The sequence below is a fragment of the Somniosus microcephalus genome, unplaced genomic scaffold (assembly GCF_052327205.1).
Source record: "Somniosus microcephalus isolate GS21.2 unplaced genomic scaffold, FLI_Smic_1.0 unresolved_chr6, whole genome shotgun sequence".
Classification (NCBI taxonomy): domain Eukaryota; kingdom Metazoa; phylum Chordata; class Chondrichthyes; order Squaliformes; family Somniosidae; genus Somniosus; species Somniosus microcephalus.
In genome coordinates this window covers 14871716-14891291 of record NW_028225184.1, presented here as the reverse complement: position 1 = coordinate 14891291, position 19576 = coordinate 14871716, and positions in this window count along the sequence as shown.

Sequence of the window (19576 nt, the reverse complement as noted above, 5' to 3'; positions counted from 1 at the left end):
CCTTGATCATGAAATAAATAAAAGCGGTAGGGAGGTAGTGCAACTCTGCCGAGCCTTAGGCCTGTACATAGTTAATGGTAGGTTCAGAGGGGACTCCCTAGGGAGACTCACATACTCCTCAACTCTTGGGTCTAGTGTGGTGGACTATACAATCACTGACCTGGACCCCTGCGATATCAACGCATTCACTGTCAGGCAGCAATCCCCCCTCTCAGACCATAACCAAATAAATGTGTACCTTAAACTTTCTGCCCAAACTACAGACACAAAAAAGGAACACAGTAAGCTACATAAAATAAACCAGACATACAGATGGGCCCCAGACAGTGGAGATAAATTCATCACAGCACTAAATTCACCTGATCTCACAAGTAAAATTTCAAAATTTAAAGAAAATCTATATGAGATCACCAGAGATGGTGTAAACACGGCCATAGAGGATATAAATATGATCTTCCATGAGGCAGCTGTAAAAGCCGACCTCGTGAAACAGAAGAGGAAGCATCACAAAAGACAAAATAAAAATATGAAATGGTTTGACCACGAATGCAAAAATGCCAGAAAAGACCTGAGAAAAATATCAAACCAAAAGCATCGGCAACCAAACAATCCGGACCTACGTACTAGATACAATGAAACCCTCAAAAGATATAAACACACCATTAGGAACAAAACACAAAACTATACCCACAAAATACTCGAAGAAATTGAAAACTCCACCAATCCAAAACAATTCTGGGAAATGTGGAATAACCTGAGTACAACACAATTGCAAGCATTACCAATCCAAGATGGCGACATCTGGAGAACACATTTTGAAAACCTCTACAAAGACATCCCAAAAAACAAAACAAACCCAAGTCAACATCAGGTCACAGAAAAACTCCACACATTAGAAGCAACAATTAAAGACAACCAAAAAACCCTCTAGACTCCCCAATCACATGGAAAGAACTGGCCACAAAAACAAAATCTCTCCACCTAAAGAAAGCCTGTGGCCCAGACAACATCAAAAATGAAATGCTAAAGTTCAGCAATATGGAGATGCAGGGTGCGATACTCAAACTATTCAACATCATATTACGCTCTGGCTGTTTTCCCGATATCTGGTGCCAAGGACTAATCTCCCCCATATATAAAAGTGGAAACAAATCAGACCCAAATAACTACCGTGGCATCTGTGTCAACAGTTGTCTAGGGAAGTTATTCTGCAGTATTCTAAATAGTAGATTACTTGATTTTCTTAACAAACATAATATCCTCAGAAAAAACCAAATAGGCTTTCTTCCAAAACACCGCACCGCCGACCATATCTATACCCTTCACACCCTCATCGAAAAACATAAACACCAAACAAAAAATGGGAAAATATTCACCTGTTTCATCGACTTCAAGAAAGCCTTTGACTCTATATGGCACGAAGGGCTCTATTATAAACTTCTTCAGTGTGGAATAGGGGGCAAAGTCTATGACCTTATTAAATCAATGTATCTGAAAAACAAATGCGGGGTCAAAATTGGAGACAAACGCACCGATTTCTTCACCCAGAGAAGAGGCGTCCGGCAGGGCTGCAATTTGAGCCCGACCCTGTTCAACATATACATAAATGAATTAGCAGACATGCTGGAGCAAAGCGAGTCACCAGGTCTCCGTCTCCTGGATGGAGAAGTGAAGTCCCTGTTCTATGCGGACGACCTGGTTCTGCTGTCTCCCACAGAACAGGGATTACAGCAACAACTAGACCTACTCGACAAATACTGCCAAAATTGGGCTCTAACAGTAAATCTAAAGAAAACCAACATCATGATTTTTCAGAAAAGACCCAGATGTCAGGAAAACAAATACCAGTTTACCCTCAGTGATACCACTATAGGACACACTATGAGCTACACCTACCTTGGTCTAACTATTACAGCATCAGGGTGCTTCAGCATAGCAGTGAATGTACTAAAAGAAAAAGCCCGAAGAGCCCTATATGCAATAAAAAGAAAATTCTACAACATCCAAATCCCAATCAAAATCTGGCTCAAAATTTTTGACAGCATAATCCTGCCCATTGCACTGTACGGTAGTGAAGTATGGGGCCCGCTAAATCACCAAAGCTACACTAAATGGGAAAAACACACAATAGAAGCCCTACATGCAGAATTCTGCCGAAGCATCCTTCGCACCCAAAGAAAAACGCCAACAAATGCATGCAGAGCCGAACTAGGCAGATACCCACTGATAATAAACATCCAAAAACGAGCACTAAACTTCCTAAATCACCTCAAATCTAGCTCCCCAGACACCCTTCATTTCAAAGCCTTTCAGACCCAAGAGCTAAACCCAGAAAAGAGTCCCCTGAGTCAGCTGCTACTGAAACTAAGTACTCAGCCGGACCCTGACCAGCCCCAGACCAACACAGCCGTCCAAACACCAATCCGAGTGAACCAAATCATTAAAAAATGCAAAGAAACCTACCTGGAACATTGGAACAAAATAACCGAAAGCCAAAGCAGATTAGAATGTTACCGGGCCCTAAAAAGAGAATATAAACTGGCAGACTACCTCACGACCATCAGAGACACAAAACAGAGACAGACCCTCACCAGGTACAGACTAAGCGACCACCAACTGGAAATTGAAAAAGGCAGATACAAGAAATCCTGGCAGCCTAGAGAGAATAGAATATGCGATCAATGTCTGGCTGGCGAGGTTGAAACAGAAATGCATTTCCTCCTAAAATGCGAAAAATTCAACACATCAAGAAACATATTATTCAACAAGCTAAGCCAAACAACCCCAGATTTCAAGGAATTGGATGATCTGTCAAAATTGAGATTAGTCCTAGGAGAAGGAGACAGACCATACATTGGGGCTAAATATGTAACAACATGTCACAACCTGAGGACTGTTTAAAAGTAAGACTGTTTAAAATTAATATTGAACGTACCAAAAATGAAGTAGAAAGACTGTTTAAAATTAATATTGTTTAAAAGTAATATTGTATATACCCAACAAATGTCAAATCGATTGACACCTACAGAATGTTGGAAAACTGTACCTTTTTGCTATGTAAGCTTTGGCAATATGGTTCTCTGTAAACTTTCATGCCAATAAAGCATTTGAACTGAACTGAACTGAGAGAAAGCTGGAGAGAGACAGAAAGCTAGAGAGAGAGACAGAGAAAGCTGGAGAGAGAGAGAGACAGAGAAAGATGGAGAGAGACAGAGAAAGCTAGAGAGAGAGAGAGAAAGCTAGAGAGAGAGACAGAGAAAGCTGGAGAGAGACAGAGAAAGCTGGAGAGAGAGAGAGACAGAGAAAGCTGGAGAGAGAGAGAGACAGAGAAAGCTGGAGAGAGAGAGAGACAGAGAAAGCTGGAGAGAGAGAGAAAGCTAGAGAGAGAGACAGAGAAAGATGGAGAGAGACAGAGAAAGATGGAGAGAGAGAGCGAAAGCTAGAGAGAGAGAGAGAGAGAAAGCTGGAGAGAGAGACAGAGAAAGATGGAGAGAGACAGAGAAAGCTAGAGAGAGAGAGAGAAAGCTAGAGAGAGAGACAGAGAAAGCTGGCGAGAGAGACCTGGTGTGGTATAAAGGAGAACTGAACAAACACATCTCACCGATAAAACAGGGAAAATCACACGTATGGCTAAAATTAGATAAAAATATAGGAATAGAAAAAAACGATGTTTACTTATGTGCGATCTACATACCTCCAATAGAATCGCCATATTTTGAAGAGGAGATATTTGACACTCTCCACATGGAAATCAGCCATTTCCAGGCCCAAGGAAAGGTGCTACTATGTGGGGACCTAAATGCAAGGACAGGATGTGAACCTGACTTCATAGACCCACAGGGCAACAACCATGTGTTTGGCCAGACCCCTCTATATGTCACACCAGCCATCGCAAACCGAAACAACCTCGATTGTGAAATAAATAAAAGCGGTAGGGAGGTAGTGCAACTCTGCCGAGCCTTAGGCCTGTACATAGTTAACGGTAGGTTCAGAGGGGACTCCTTAGGAAGACTCACATATTCCTCAACTCTTGGGTCTAGTGTGGTGGATTATACAATCACTGACCTGGACCCCTGCGATATCAACGCATTCACTGTCAGGCAGCAATCCCCCCTCTCAGACCATAACCAAATAAATGTGTACCTTAAACTTTCTGCCCAAACTACAGACACAAAAAAGGAACCCAGTAAGCTACATAAAATAAACCAGACATACAGATGGGCCCCAGACAGTGGAGATAAATTCATCACAGCACTAAATTCACCTGATCTCACAAGTAAAATTTCAAAATTTAAAGAAAATCTATATGAGATCACCAGAGATGGGGTAAACATGGCCATAGAGGATATAAATATGATCTTTCATGAGGCAGCTGTAAAAGCCGACCTCGTGAAACAGAAGAGGAAGAGTCACAAAAGACAAAATAAAAATAAGAAATGGTTTGACCACGAATGCAAAAATGCCAGAAAAGACCTGAGAAAAATATCAAACCAAAAGCATCGCCAACCAAACAATCCGGACCTACGTACTAGATACAATGAAACCCTCAAAAGATATAAACACACCATTAGGAACAAAACACAAAACTATACCCACAAAATACTAGAAGAAATTGAAAACTCCACCAACCCAAAACAATTCTGGGAAATGTGGAATAACCTGAGTACAACACAATTGCAAGCATTACCAATCCAAGATGGCGACATCTGGAGAACACATTTTGAAAACCTCTACAAAGACATCCCAATAAACGAAACAAACCCAAGTCAACATCAGGTCACAGAAAAACTCCACACATTAGAAGCAACAATCAAAGACAACCAAAACCCTCTAGACTCCCCAATCACATGGAAAGAAATGGCCACAAAAACAAAATCTCTCCACCTAAAGAAAGCCTGTGGCCCAGACAACATCAAAAATGAAATGCTCAAGTTCAGCAATATGGAGATGCAGGGTGCGGTACTCAAATTATTCAACATCATATTACGTTCAGGCTGTTTTCCCGATATCTGGTGCCAAGGACTAATCTCCCCCATATATAAAAGCGGAAACAAATCAGACCCAAATAACTACCGCGGCATCTGTGTCAACAGTTGTCTAGGGAAGTTATTCTGCAGTATTCTAAATAGTAGATTACTTGATTTTCTTAACAAACATAATATCCTCAGAAAAAACCAAATAGGCTTTCTTCCAAAACACCGCACCGCCGACCATATCTATACCCTTCACACCCTCATTGAAAAACATATACACCAAACAAAAAATGGGAAAATATTCGCCTGTTTCATCGACTTCAAGAAAGCCTTTGACTCTATATGGCACGAAGGGCTCTATTATAAACTTCTTCAATGTGGAATAGGGGGCAAAGTCTATGACCTTATTAAATCAATGTATCTGAAAAACAAATGCGGGGTCAAAATTGGAGACAAACGCACCGATTTCTTCACCCAGAGAAGAGGCGTCCGGCAGGGCTGCAATTTGAGCCCGACCCTGTTCAACATATACATAAATGAATTAGCAGACATGCTGGAGCAAAGCGAGTCACCAGGTCTCCGTCTCCTAGATGGAGAAGTGAAATCCCTGTTCTATGCGGACGACCTGGTTCTGCTGTCTCCCACAGAACAGGGATTACAGCAACAACTAGACCTACTCGACAAATACTGCCAAAATTGGGCTCTAACAGTAAATCTAAAGAAAACCAACATCATGATTTTTCAAAAAAGGCCCAGATGTCAGGAAAACAAATACCAGTTTACCCTCAGTGATATCACTATAGGACACACTATGAGCTACACCTACCTTGGTCTAACTATTACAGCATCAGGGAGCTTCAGCATAGCAGTGAATGCACTAAAAGAAAAAGCCCGAAGAGCCCTATATGCAATAAAAAGAAAATTCTACAACATCCAAATCCCAATCAAAATCTGGCTCAAAATATTTGACAGCATAATCCTGCCCATTGCACTGTACGGTAGTGAAGTATGGGGCCCGCTAAATCACCAAAGCTACACTAAATGGGAAAAACATACAATAGAAGCCCTACGTGCAGAATTCTGCCGAAGCATCCTTCGCACCCAAAGGAAAACGCCAACAAATGCATGCAGAGCCGAACTAGGCAGATACCCACTGATAATAAACATCCAAAAACGAGCACTAAACTTCCTAAATCACCTCAAATCTAGCTCCCCAGACACCCTTCATTTCAAAGCCTTTCAGACCCAAGAGCTAAACCCAGAAAAGAGTCCCCTGAGTCAGCTGCTACGGAAACTAAGTACTCAGCCGGACCCTGACCAGCCCCAGACCAACACAGCCGCCCAAACACCAATCCGAGTGAACCAAATCATTAAAAAATGCAAAGAAACCTACCTGGAACATTGGAACAAAATAACCGAAAGCCAAAGCAGATTAGAATGTTACCGGGCCCTAAAAAGAGAATATAAACTGGCAGACTACCTCACGACCATCAGAGACACAAAACAGAGACAGACCCTCACCAGGTACAGACTAAGCGACCACCAACTGGAAATTGAAAAAGGCAGATACAAGAAATCCTGGCAGCCTAGAGAGAATAGAATATGCGATCAATGTCTGGCTGGCGAGGTTGAAACAGAAATGCATTTCCTCCTAAAATGCGAAAAATTCAACACATCAAGAAACATATTATTCAACAAGCTAAGCCAAACAACCCCAGATTTCAAGGAATTGGATGATCTGTCAAAATTGAGATTAGTCCTAGGAGAAGGAGACAGACCATACCTTGGGGCCAAATATGTAACAACATGTCACAACCTGAGGACTGTTTAAAATTAAGACTGTTTAAAATTAATATTGAACGTACCAAATGAAGTACAAAGACTGTTTAAAATTAATATTGTTTAAAAGTAATATTGTATGTACCCAACAAATGTCAAATCGATTGACACCAACAGAATGTTGGAAAACTGTACCTTTTTGCTATGTAAGCTTTGGCAATATGGTCCTCTGTAAACTTTCATGCCAATAAAGCATTTTAATTGGAATTGGAATTGGAATTGGAAAGCTGGCGAGACAGAGAGAGAGAAAGCTGGCGAGACAGAGAGAGAGAAAGCTGGAGAGAGAGAGAAATAAAGCTGGAGAGAGAGAGAGAGCAAGCTGGAGAGAGAGAGACAGAGAAAGCTGGAGAGAGAGAGACAGAAAAAGCTGGAGAGAGAGACAGAGAAAGCTGGCGAGAGAGAGAGAGAAAGCTGGAGAGAGAGAGAGAAAGCTGGAGAGAGACAGAGAAAGCTGGAGAGAGAGAGAATGCTGGAGAGAGAGACAGAGAAAGCTGGAGAGAGACAGAGAAAGCTAGAGAGAGAGACAGAGAACGCTGGAGAGAGAGAGAGAAAGCTGGAGAGAGAGAGAGAAAGCTAGAGAGAGAGACAGAGAAAGCTGGAGAGAGAGAGAGAGAAAGCTGGAGAGAGACAGAGAAAGCTGGAGAGAGAGACAGAGAAAGCTGGCGAGGCAGAGAGAGAGAAAGCTGGCGAGACAGAGAGATAGAAAGCTGGAGAGAGAGAGAGAGAAAGCTGGAGAGAGACAGAGAAAGCTAGAGAGAGAGAGAGACAGAGAAAGCTGGAGAGAGAGAGACAGAGAAAGCTGGAGAGAGCGAGATAAAGCTGGAGAGAGAGAGAGAGAAAGCTGGAGAGAGAGAGAGAAAGCTGGAGAGAGACAGAGAAAGCTGGAGAGAGAGAGAATGCTGGAGAGAGAGACAGAGAAAGCTGGAGAGAGACAGAGAAAGCTAGAGAGAGAGACAGAGAAAGCTGGAGAGAGAGAGAGAAAGCTGGAGAGAGAGAGAGAGACAGAGAAAGCTAGAGAGAGAGAGAGAAAGCTGGAGAGAGAGAGAGACAGAGAAAGCTAGAGAGAGAGAGAGAAAGCTGGAGAGAGAGAGACAGACAGAGAAAGCTGGAGAGAGACAAATGCATGCAGAGCCGAACTAGGCAGATACCAACTGATAACAAACATCCAAAAACGAGCACTAATCTTCCTAAATCACCTCAAATCTAGCTCCCCAGACACCCTTCATTTCAAAGACTTTCAGACCCAAGAGCTAAACCCAGAAAAGAGTCCCCTGAGTCAGCTGCTACTGAAACTAAGTACTCAGCCGGACCCTGACCAGCCCCAGACCAACACAGCCGTCCAAACACCAATCCGAGTGAACCAAATCATTAAACAATGCAAAGAAACCTACCTGGAACATTGGAACAAAATAACCGAAAGCCAAAGCAGATTAGAATGTTACCGGGCCCTAAAAAGAGAATATAAACTGGCAGACTACCTCACGACCATCAGAGACACAAAACAGAGACAGACCCTCACCAGGTACAGACTAAGCGACCACCAACTGGAAATTGAGAAAGGCAGATACAAGAAATCCTGGCAGCCTAGAGAGAATAGAATATGCGATCAATGTCTGGCCGGCGAGGTTGAAATGCATTTCCTCCTTAAATGCGAAAAATTCAACACATCAAGAAACATATTATTCAACAAGCTAAGCCAAACAACCCCAGATTTCAAGGAATTGGATGACCTGTCAAAATTGAGATTAGTCCTGGGAGAAGGAGACAGACCATACCTTGGGGCCAAATATGTAACAACATGTCACAACCTGAGGACTGTTTAAAATTAAGACTGTTTAAAATTAATATTGAACGTACCAAATGAAGTACAAAGACTGTTTAAAATTAATATTGTTTAAAAGTAATATTGTATGTACCCAACAAATGTCAAATCGATTGACACCTACAGAATGTTGGAAAACTGTACCTTTTTGCTATGTAAGCTTTGGCAATATGGTTCTCTGTAAACTTTCATGCCAATAAAGCATTTGAATTGGAATTGGAATTGGAAAGCTAGAGAGAGAGAGACAGAGAAAGTTAGAGAGAGAGAGAGAAAGCTGGAGAGAGAGACAGAGAAAGCTGGAGAGAGAGAGAGAGAGAGAGAAAGCTAGAGAGAGAGACAGAGAAAGCTGGAGAGAGAGACAGAGAAAGCTGGAGAGAGACAGAGAAAGCTGGAGAGAGAGACAGAGAAAGCTGGAGAGAGAGAGAGACAGAGAAAGATGGAGAGAGAGACAGAGAAAGCTGGAGAGAGAGAGAGAGAGAGAGAAAGCTGGCGAGAGAGAGACAGAGAAAGCTGGCGAGAGAGAGACAGAGAAAGCTGGCGAGAGAGAGACAGAGAAAGCTGGCGAGAGAGAGACAGAGAAAGCTAGAGAGAGAGAGAGAAAGCTGGAGAGAGAGAGAGAGAAAGCTGGAGAGAGACAGAGAAAGCTGGAGAGAGACAGAGAAAGCTGGAGAGAGAGACAGAGAAAGCTAGAGAGAGAGACAGAGAAAGCTGGCGAGAGAGAGAGAGAAAGCTAGAGAGAGAGAGAGAAAGCTGGCGAGAGAGAGAGAAAGCTAGAGAGAGAGACAGAGAAAGCTGGAGAGAGAGAGAGAGAAAGCTGGAGAGAGAGAGACAGAGAAAGCTGGAGAGAGAGACAGAGAAAGCTGGCGAGAGAGAGAGAGCAAGTTGGAGAGAGAGAGAGAGAGAAAGCTAGAGAGAGAGAGAAATCTAGAGAGAGAGACAGAGAAAGCTGGAGAGTGAGACAGAGAAAGCTAGAGAGAGAGAGAGAGAGAAATCTAGAGAGAGAGCCCCGATCTCTCCCGATAGCCCTGTATGAATCCCAAACTATTCCCAATGCCTTGCTCACTCCTGATAGCCCTGTATCAATCTCAATCTAATCCCACTGCCCCGATCTCTCCTGATAGCCCTGTATCAATCCCAAATTAATCCCACTGCCTCGCTCTCCCAGAGTCCTGCATCAATCCCAAACTAATCCCAATGTCCCCGTGTCTCCCCATAACCCTGTTTTATTCCCAAAATAATCACACTGCCCCGCTCTCTCCCCATAGCCCTCTGCCCCGCTCTCTCCCTGTAGCCCTGTATCAATCCCAAACTAACCACCTTCCCCGCTCTCTCCCCATAGCCCTTTATCAATCCCAAACTAATCACACTGCCTCGCTCTCTCCCCATAGCCCTGTATCAATCCCAAACTAATCACACTGCCCCGATCTCTCCCGATAGCCCTGTATGAATCCCAAACTATTCCCAATGCCTTGCTCTCTCCTGATAGCCCTGTATCAATCTCAATCTAATCCCACTGCCCCGATCTCTCCTGATAGCCCTGTATCAATCCCAAATTAATCCCACTGCCTCGCTCTCCCCAGAGTCCTGCATCAATCCCAAACTAATCCCAATGCCCCCGTGTCTCCCCATAACCCTGTATCAATCCCAAACTAATCACACTGCCCCGCTCTCTCCCCATAGCCCTCTATCAATCCCCAAACTATTCCCAATGCCTCGCTCTCTCCCGATAGCCCTGTATCAATTCACAAACTAATGCCACTGCCCCGCTCACTCCCAATAGCCCTGTATCTATCCCAAACTAACCCCACTGTCCCACTCTCTCGTGATAGCCCTGTATCAATCCCAAACTAAACCCAAATGCCCGCTTTCTCCCGATAGCCCTGTATCAATCTCAAACTAATCCCACTGCCCCGATCTCTCCCCATAGCCCTGTATCAATCCCAAACTAATCACACTGCCCCGATCTCTCCCCATAGCCCTGTAGCTATCCCAAACTAATCACACTGCCCCGGTCTCTCCCAATAGCCCTGTATCAATCCCAAACTATTCCCAATGCCTCGCTGTCTCCCGATAGCCCTGTATCAATCTCAAACATAATCCCACTGCCCCGATCTATCCTGATTGCCCTGTATCAATCCCAAACTAATCTTAATGCACCGCTCTCTCCGCATAGCCCTGTATCAATCCCAAATTAATCCCACTGCCCCGCTCTCCCCCCATAGCCCTGCATCAATTCCAAACTAATCCCACTGCCCTGCTCTCTTCCCATAGTCCTGCATCAATCCCAAACTAATCCCACTGCCTCACTCTCCCCATAGTCCTGCATCAATCCCAAACTAATCCCACTGCCCCGTGTCTCCCCATAGCCCTGTATCAATCCCAAACTAATCACACTGCCCCGCTCTCTCCCCATAGCCCGGTATCAATCCCCAAACTATTCCCAATGCCTCGCTCTCTCCCGATAGCCCTGTATCAATCCCAAACTAATTGCACTGCCCCGCTCTCTCCCCTTCGAGAGGGGAAATCAGCCAGGGTTCCTGCTCCTGATCACTGCCCAGTGACCCCTGGGTTAGAGAGAGGGGAATTCAGCCAGGGTTCCTGCTCCTGATCGCTGCCCAGTGATCCCTGGGTTGGAGAGAGCGAGGGAAATCAGCCAGGGTTCCTGCTCCTGATCACTGCCCAGTGACCCCTGGGTTAGAGAGAGGGGAAATCAGCCAGGGTTCCTGCTCCTGATCGCTGCCCAGTGATCCCTGGGTTGGAGAGAGAGAGGGAAATCAGCCAGGGTTCCTGCTCCTGATCACTGCCCAGTGACCCCTGGGTTAGAGAGAGAGGAAATCAGCCAGGGTTCCTGCACCTGATCATTGCCCAGCGACCCCTGGGTTAGAGAGAGAGGGGAAATCAGCCATGGTTCGTGCTCCTGATCACTGTCCAGTGACCCCTGGGTTAGAGAGAGAGAGGGAAATCAGCGAGGGTTCCTGCTCCTGGTCACTGCCCAGTGACCCCTGGGTTAGAGAGAGAGGGGAAATCAGCCAGGGTCCCTGCTCCTGATCAGTGCCCAGTGGCCCCTGGGTTAGAGAGAGAGGGAAATCAGCCAGGGTTCCTGCTCCTGATCACTGTCCAGTGACCCCTGGGTTAGTGAGAGAGGGAAATCAGCCAGGGTTATTTTAATCATGTTGCGAGGAAGGGAAATAGTTTGTCCCTCCGTTTGTACCTCAGAGTCTGAGAGACGGAGGGAACGCCAACAGAAAAAGAGGAAACAACATCTCCAAAAACTGATCCCAGCTCATCGCCAAGGCTGGGGATAGATAACCTCGCCGCCTTCTTAGGAAGTTTAACCACTTTATTCACTTTCTGATTGGAGCTCCGTTTGGAATCAGACTTTATTCTGTCGGATGTTTAATGACAGCATTGAAGGGGGAAGGAGAAACTTGGAGCAACTTCTTCTGTCAAAGCAGCAGTGAGACTTAAAGGAATTTAAAGATTTTTCATGAAACTTTCACCAAAAATGAGTGTAAAAAACACTTTTTCCCCCTAAGTTTCGAACATGATTTTGGAAGAGGCTGAAGCAGAAGCCAATCTTCCCCTCACCTAAACAATTTCAACCAGGTCTTGAAGTCCAAACACTTTTAAAGAGCTCCGAACTTGTTAACATGTTTTAAAATTGAAATATCTCAAGATTTGATTTTGAGTGATTGACTGAAGTGAGCAGCTTTACACAAACATGCAACCATGGTGTTGAGGTGCGGGAAGGTCGGGGAGGATTTATCGGAGTTCCATATTACTTTTTAATGACTTTTAAAAAATACACGATTAAGACATTTAGGAAGAGAACCAAGAAAGGGGAAAAACACAAACCATTTTATAATGTCTGTCGTTCGATAGTCCTAACAAGTCGCAGGAATAACGTAAATATAGATTTCCTCTTAAACATTTAGTGGAGTGTTAATTGAAGCAAGAGTTATGTAATGATGTATAAAAATTGCAGGAAGCTACTTTAGAAGAAACCATTCTTTGTTTATTGAGAGAGACACAGAAAATACTTTGATCAAAGTGATAACGTACAATTCGATGTGGTTTGAATGTTTGAAATAGGAGATTAAAAATTGTGAGTATAATGAAGTTTGTTTCCTGCTTTTAATTGCGAAGTACCTAAAATAATTCAAAACTCCTTGTGACAAGAGCAGGGATAAATATTGTGGAGAATGTTTGTGAGAAAAACATTAGAAGCGAAATTGGTAAATTATAAATCTTTACGTCAACATATCAGTAAACATTTGCAAGTCAGTCTGACTGGTTTTGCTGTCCAGGAAGAAAAACAAGTGTTTATTTCTGTTAAGTCACAGCTTTGCCTGCTTTTTGTTTATAATTCAGTGACACAAATTGTGTGTATATTTGTAAATTGTAAAATAACAGCAATAAATCACATTTCTGTGACATTCTTTATGTCCTAAACGATTCAATTTGTGGCTCGGACTCTAGCAGTTTATTTACCTGAAAGATTTGAATGTTTAAAGTTAATCTCAGCTTATGGGATCAAAGACTGTTTGTGACATTCCTGCATTGTGGACATTGCAGAGGCATTGCTGAAGGGAGGTTTTTCTGATCTGTTGCATCCTGTGTAGATCAGAAACAGGTAAAGGTTGATGTGCCTCAATGAATCCGAGACTACACGATAACGGAGCAAAGCAAGTTAATACTCAAAGTAATACACATTGGAGAAGTGTCTCTCATCCAGAGATCTGCTGTACTGCTGTGAGACACGCTGGGGCTTGCTTAAGTAGGGGCCAAGTTTGGGCGGTGCCCTACACACAATACAATACAGGTAAGGAAATTAAACTGAAACTAAACTAAACACAGGGAATACAGTGCCTGATGAATGGCACATTTCATCACAAAGGTGTTCATAGTAAACAGCCCAAGACAATGAAATGTTTAAACAATGTCTGGCCAATGACAGAGACTTCAAGCACAGGACATGTGGAATATACAAAACCCCATAGCCCTGTATCAATCCCAAACTAATCCCCCTGCCCCACTCTCCCCATAGCCCTGTATCAATCCCAAACTAATCCCACTGCCCCGCTCTCTCCCCATAATCCTGTATCAATCCCAAAGTAATCACAATTCCCCGCGCTCTCCCCATAGCGCTGTATCAATCCCAAACTAATCACACTGCCCCGCTCTCCCCATAGCGCTGTATCAATCCCAAACTAATCACACTGCCCCGCTCTCTCCCCATAGTCCTGTATCAATCCCAAACTAATCCCACTGCCCCACTCTTACCCCAAAGCCCTGTATCAATCCCAAACTAATCCCCCTGACCCGCTCTTTCCCCATAGCCCTGTTTCAATCCCAATCTAATCACACTGCCCCGCTCAATACCCATAGCCCTGTATCACCCCCCAAACTAATCCCACTGCCCCGCTCACTCCCCATAGCCCTGTATCAATCCCAAACTAATCCCCCTGAGCCGCTCTTTCCCCATAGCCCTGTTTCAATCCCAATCTAATCGCACTGCCCCGCTCAATCCCCATAGCCCTGTATCAATCCCCAAACTAATCTCACTGCCCCGCTCTCTCCCCATAGCTCTGCATCAATCCCAAACTAATCCCACTGCCCCGCTCTCTCCCCATAGCCCTGTATCAATCCCCAAACTATTCTCACTGCCCTGCTCTCTCCCCATAGCTCTGCATCAATCCCAATCTAATCCCACTGCCCTGCTCTCTCCCCATAGTCCTGCATCAATCCCAAACTAATTGCACTGCCCCGCTCTCTCCCCGTTGTCCTGTATCAGTCCCAATCTAATCCCACTGCCCCGCTGTCACCCCAAAGCCGTGTATCAATCCCCAAACTAATCCCACTGCCGCGCTCACTCCCCATAGCCCTGTATCAATCCCAAACTAGTCCCCCTGCCCCGCTCTCTCCCCATAGCCCTGTATCAATCCCAAACTAATTCCACTGCCCCGCTCTCTCCCCATAGTCATGTATCAATCCCAAACTAATCCCACTGCCCCGCTCTCACCCCAAAGCTCTGTATCAATCGCAAACTCATCACACTGCCCCGCTCTCTCACCATAGCCCTGTACCAATCACCAAAATAATCCCACTGCCCCGCTCTCTCGCCATAGCCCTGTATCAATCCCAACATAATCCTACTGCCATGCTCTCTCCCCATAGTCCTGCATCAATCCCAAACTAATCCCACTGCCCCGCTCTCTCCCCATAGTCCGGCATCAATCCTAATCTAATCCCACTGCCCCGCTCTCACCCCATAGCCCTGCATCAATCCCAAACTAATACCAATGCCCCACTCTCTCTCCATAGACCTGTATCAATCCCAAAATAACCCCACTGCCCCGCTCTCACCCCAAAGCCCTGTATCAACCCCAAACTAATCCCACTGCCCCGCTCTCTCCCCATAGCCCTGTATCAATCCCAAACTAATCACACTGCCCCATCTCTCCCGATAGCCCTGTATCATTCCCAAACTAATCACACTGCCCCGCTCTCTTCCCATAGCCCTGTATCAATCCCAAACTAATTACTCTGCCTCACTCCCTCCAGATAGCCCTGTATCAATCTCAAACTAATCCCACTGCCCCGCTCTCCCCCGATAGCACTGCATCAATCCCAAACGATTCCCACTGCCCCGCTCTCTCCCAATACTCCTGCATCAGTCCCAAACTAATCACACTGCCTCGCTCTCTCCCGATAGCCCTGTATCAATCCCAAACTAATCACACTGCCCCGCTCTCTCCACATAGTCCTGCATCAATCCCAAACAAATCACATGGCACCGCTCTCTCCCCATAGTCCTTTATCAATCCCAAACTATTCACACGGCCCTGCGCTCTCCCCATAGCCCTGTATCAATCCCAAACTAATGACATGCCCCGCTCTCTCCCCATAGTCCTGCATCAATCCCAAACTAATCCCACTGCCCCGCTCTCACCCCAAAGCCCTGTACTAATCCCCAAACTAATCACACTGCCCCGCTCTCTCCCCATAGCCTGTATCAATCCCAAACTAATCCCCCTGACCCGCTCTTTCCCCATAGCCCTGTATCAATCCCAAACTAATCCCATTGTCCCGCTCTCTCCCGATAGCCCTTTACCAATCCCAAACTAATCAAACTGCCCCGCTCTCTCCACATAGCCCGGCATCAATCCCAAACTAACCCCACAGGCCCGCTCTCTCCCCATAGCCCTGAATCAATCGCAAACTAATCCCACTGCACCCCTCTCACCCCATAGCCCTGCATCAATCCCAAACTAATCCCACTGCCCCGCTCTCTCCCCATAGTCCTGTATTAATCCCAAACTATTCCCACTGCCCCGGTGTCTACCCAAAGCCCTGTATCAGTCCCAAACTATCCCACTGCCCCGCTCTCTCTCCATAGTCCTGCATCAATCCCAAACTAATCACACTGCCCTGCTCTCCCCCCATAGCCCTGCATCAATCCCCAAACTAATCCCCCTGCCCCATTCTCTCCCCATAGCCCTGTATCAATCCCAAACTAATCCCACTGCCCCACTCTCTCTCCATAGTCCTGCATCAATTCCAAACTAATCACACTGCCCCGCTCTCCCCCCATAGCCCTGCATCAATCCCCAAACTAATCCCACCCCGCTCACTCCCCATATCCCTGCATCAATCTCAAACTAATCCCACTGCCCCGCTCACTCCCGATAGCCCTGCATCAATCCCAAACTAAACCCAATCCCCGCTCTCTCACCATAGCCCTGTACCAATCCCAAACTAATCACACTGCCCCGATCTCTCCCGATAGCCCTGTATCTATCCCAAACTAATCACACTGCCTCGCTCTCTCCCGATAGCCCTGTATCAATCCCAAACTAATCCCACTGCCCTGCTCTCTCCCCATAGCCCTGTATCAATCCCCAAACTAATCTCACTGCCACGCTCACTCCCCATAGCCCTGTATCAATCCCCAAACTAATCCCACTGACCCGCTCTCTCCCGATAGCCCTGTATCAATCCGAAACTAATGACTTGCCCCGCTCTCTCCCCAAAGTCCTGCATCAATCCCAAACTAATCCCACTGCCCCACTCTCACCCCAAAGCCCTGTATCAATCCCCAAACTAATCGCACTGCCCCGCTCAATCCCCATAACCCTGTATCAATCCCAAACTAATCCCCCTTACCCGCTCTTTCCCCATAGCCCTGTTTCAATCCCAATCTAATCACACTGCCCCGCTCAATCCCCATAGCCCTGTATCAATCCCAAACTAATCACACTGCCCCGCTCTCAACCCATAACCCTGTATCAATCCCCAAACTAATCTCACTGCCCCGCTCTCCCCATAGCTCTGCATCAATCTCAAACTAATCCCACTTCCCCGATGTCTCCCGATAGCCCTGTATCTAACCCAAACTAATCAGACTGCCTCGCTCTCTCCCGATAGCCCTGTATCAATCCCAAACTAATCCCACTGCCCTGCTCTCTCCCCATAGTCCTGCATCAATCCCAAACTAATCACACTCCCCCGCTCTCTCCCCGTTGTCCTGCATCAGTCCCAAACTAATCCCACTGCCCCGATGTCACCCCAAAGCCCTGTATCAATCCCCAAACTAATCCCACTGCCGCGCACACTCCCCATAGCCCTGTATCAATCCCAAACTAGTCCTCTGCCCCGCTCTCTCCCCATAGCCCTGCATCAATCACAAACTAATCCCACTGCCATGCTCTCTCCCCATAGCCCTGTATCAATCCCAAACTAATCCCACTGCCCCGCTCTCTCCCGATAGCCCTGTATCAATCCCAAACTAGTCCCACTGCCCCGCTCTCTCCCCATAGTCCTGCATCAATCCTAAACTAATCACACTGCACTGCTCTTAACCCATAGCCCTGCATCAATCCCAAACTAGTCCCACTGCCCCGCTCTCTCCCCATAGTCATGTATCAATCCCAAACTAATCCCACTGCCCCGCTCTCACCCCAAAGCCCTGTATCAATCGCAAACTAATCCCACTGCCCCGCTCTCACCCCATAGCCCTGTACCAATCACCAAAATAATCCCACTGCCCCACTCTCTCCCTATAGCCTTGTATCAATCCCAAACTAATCCCACTGCCCCGCTCTCTCCCCATAGCCCTGTATCAATCCCAACCTAATCCCACTGCCATGCTCTCTCCCCATAGTCCTGCATCAAACCCAAACTAATCCCACTGCCCCGCTCTCTCCCCATAGTCCGGCATCAATCCTAATCTAATCCCACTTCCTCGCTCTCACCCTATAGCCCTGCATCAATCCCAAACTAATCCCAATGCCCCGCTCTCTCTCAGTAGACCAGTATCAATCCCAAAATAATCCCACTGCCCCGCTCTCACCCCAAAGCCCTGTATCAACCCCAAACTATTGCCACTGCCCCGCTCTCTCCCCATAGCCCTGTATCAATCCCAAACTAATCACACGGCACCGCTCTCTCCCCATAGTCCTTTATCAATCCCAAACTATTCACACTGCCCCGCGCTCTCCCCATAGCCCTGTATCAATCCCAAACTAATCACACTGCCCTGATCTCTCCCCATAGTCCTGCATCAATCCCAAACTAATCACGCTGCCCCGCTCTCTCCCCATAGTCCTATATCAATCCAAAACTAATCCCACTGCCACGCTCACTCCCCATAGCCCTGTATCTATCCCCAAACTAATCCCACTGCCGCGCTCTCTCCGGATAGCCCTGTATCAATCCCAAACTAATGACATGCCCCGCTCTCTCCCCGTAGTCCTGCATCAATCCCAAACTAATCCCACTGCCCCGGTCTCACCCCAAAGCCCTGTACTAATCCCCAAACTAATCACACTGCCCCGCTCACTCCCCATAGCCTGTATCAATCCCAAACTAATCCCCCTGACCCGCTCTTTCCTCATAGCCCTGTATCAATCCTAATCTAATCCCACTGCCCCGCTCTCTCCCCATAGCCCTGTATCAGTCCCAAACTAATCCCATTGTCCCGCTCTCTCCCGATAGCCCTTTACCAATCCCAAACTAATCCCAAATGCCCGCTCTCTCCAGATAGCCCTGTATCAATCTCAAACTTATTCTACTGCCCCGATCTCTCCCGATAGCCCGGCATCAATCCCAAACTAACCCCACAGGCCCGCTCTCTCCCCAAAGCCCTGAATCAATCCCAAACTAATCCCACTGCCCCACTCTCTCCCCATAGTCCTGTATCAATCCCAAACTATTCCCACTGCCCTGGTGTCTCCCCAAAGCCCTGTATCAATCGCAAACTAATCACACTGCTCTGCTCTATCCCGATAGCCCAGTATCAATCCCAATCTAATCCTACTGCCCCGCTCAGTCCCCATAGCCCTGTATCAATCCCAAACTAATCCCACTGCCCCGCTCTCTCTCTATAGTCCTGCATCAATCCCAAACTAATCACACTGCCCCGATCTCTCCCGATAGCCCTGTATCAATCCCCAAACTAATCCCCCTACCCCGCTCTCTCCCCATAGCCCTGTATCAATCCCAAACTAATCACACTGCCCCGCTCTCCCCCCATAGCCCTGCATCAATCCCCAAACTAATCCCACCCCGCTCACTCCCCATATCCCTGTATCAATCTCAAACTAATCCCACTGCCCCGCTCACTCCCGATAGCCCTGCATCAATGCCAAACTAATCCCGCTGTCCCGCTCTCTCCCCATAGCCCTGTATCACTCCCAAACTAATCACACTGGCCCGCTCTCTCTCCCCATAGCCCTGTATCAATCTCAAACTATTCCCAATGCCTCGCTCTCTCCCGATAGACCTGTATCAATCTCAGACTAATCCCACAGCCCCGCTCACTCCCGATTGCCCTGTATCAATTCCAAACTAATCCCAAAGACCCACTTTCTCCCAATAGCCCTGTATCAATCCCAAACTAATCACACTGCCCCGATCTCTCCCGATACCCCTGTATCAATCC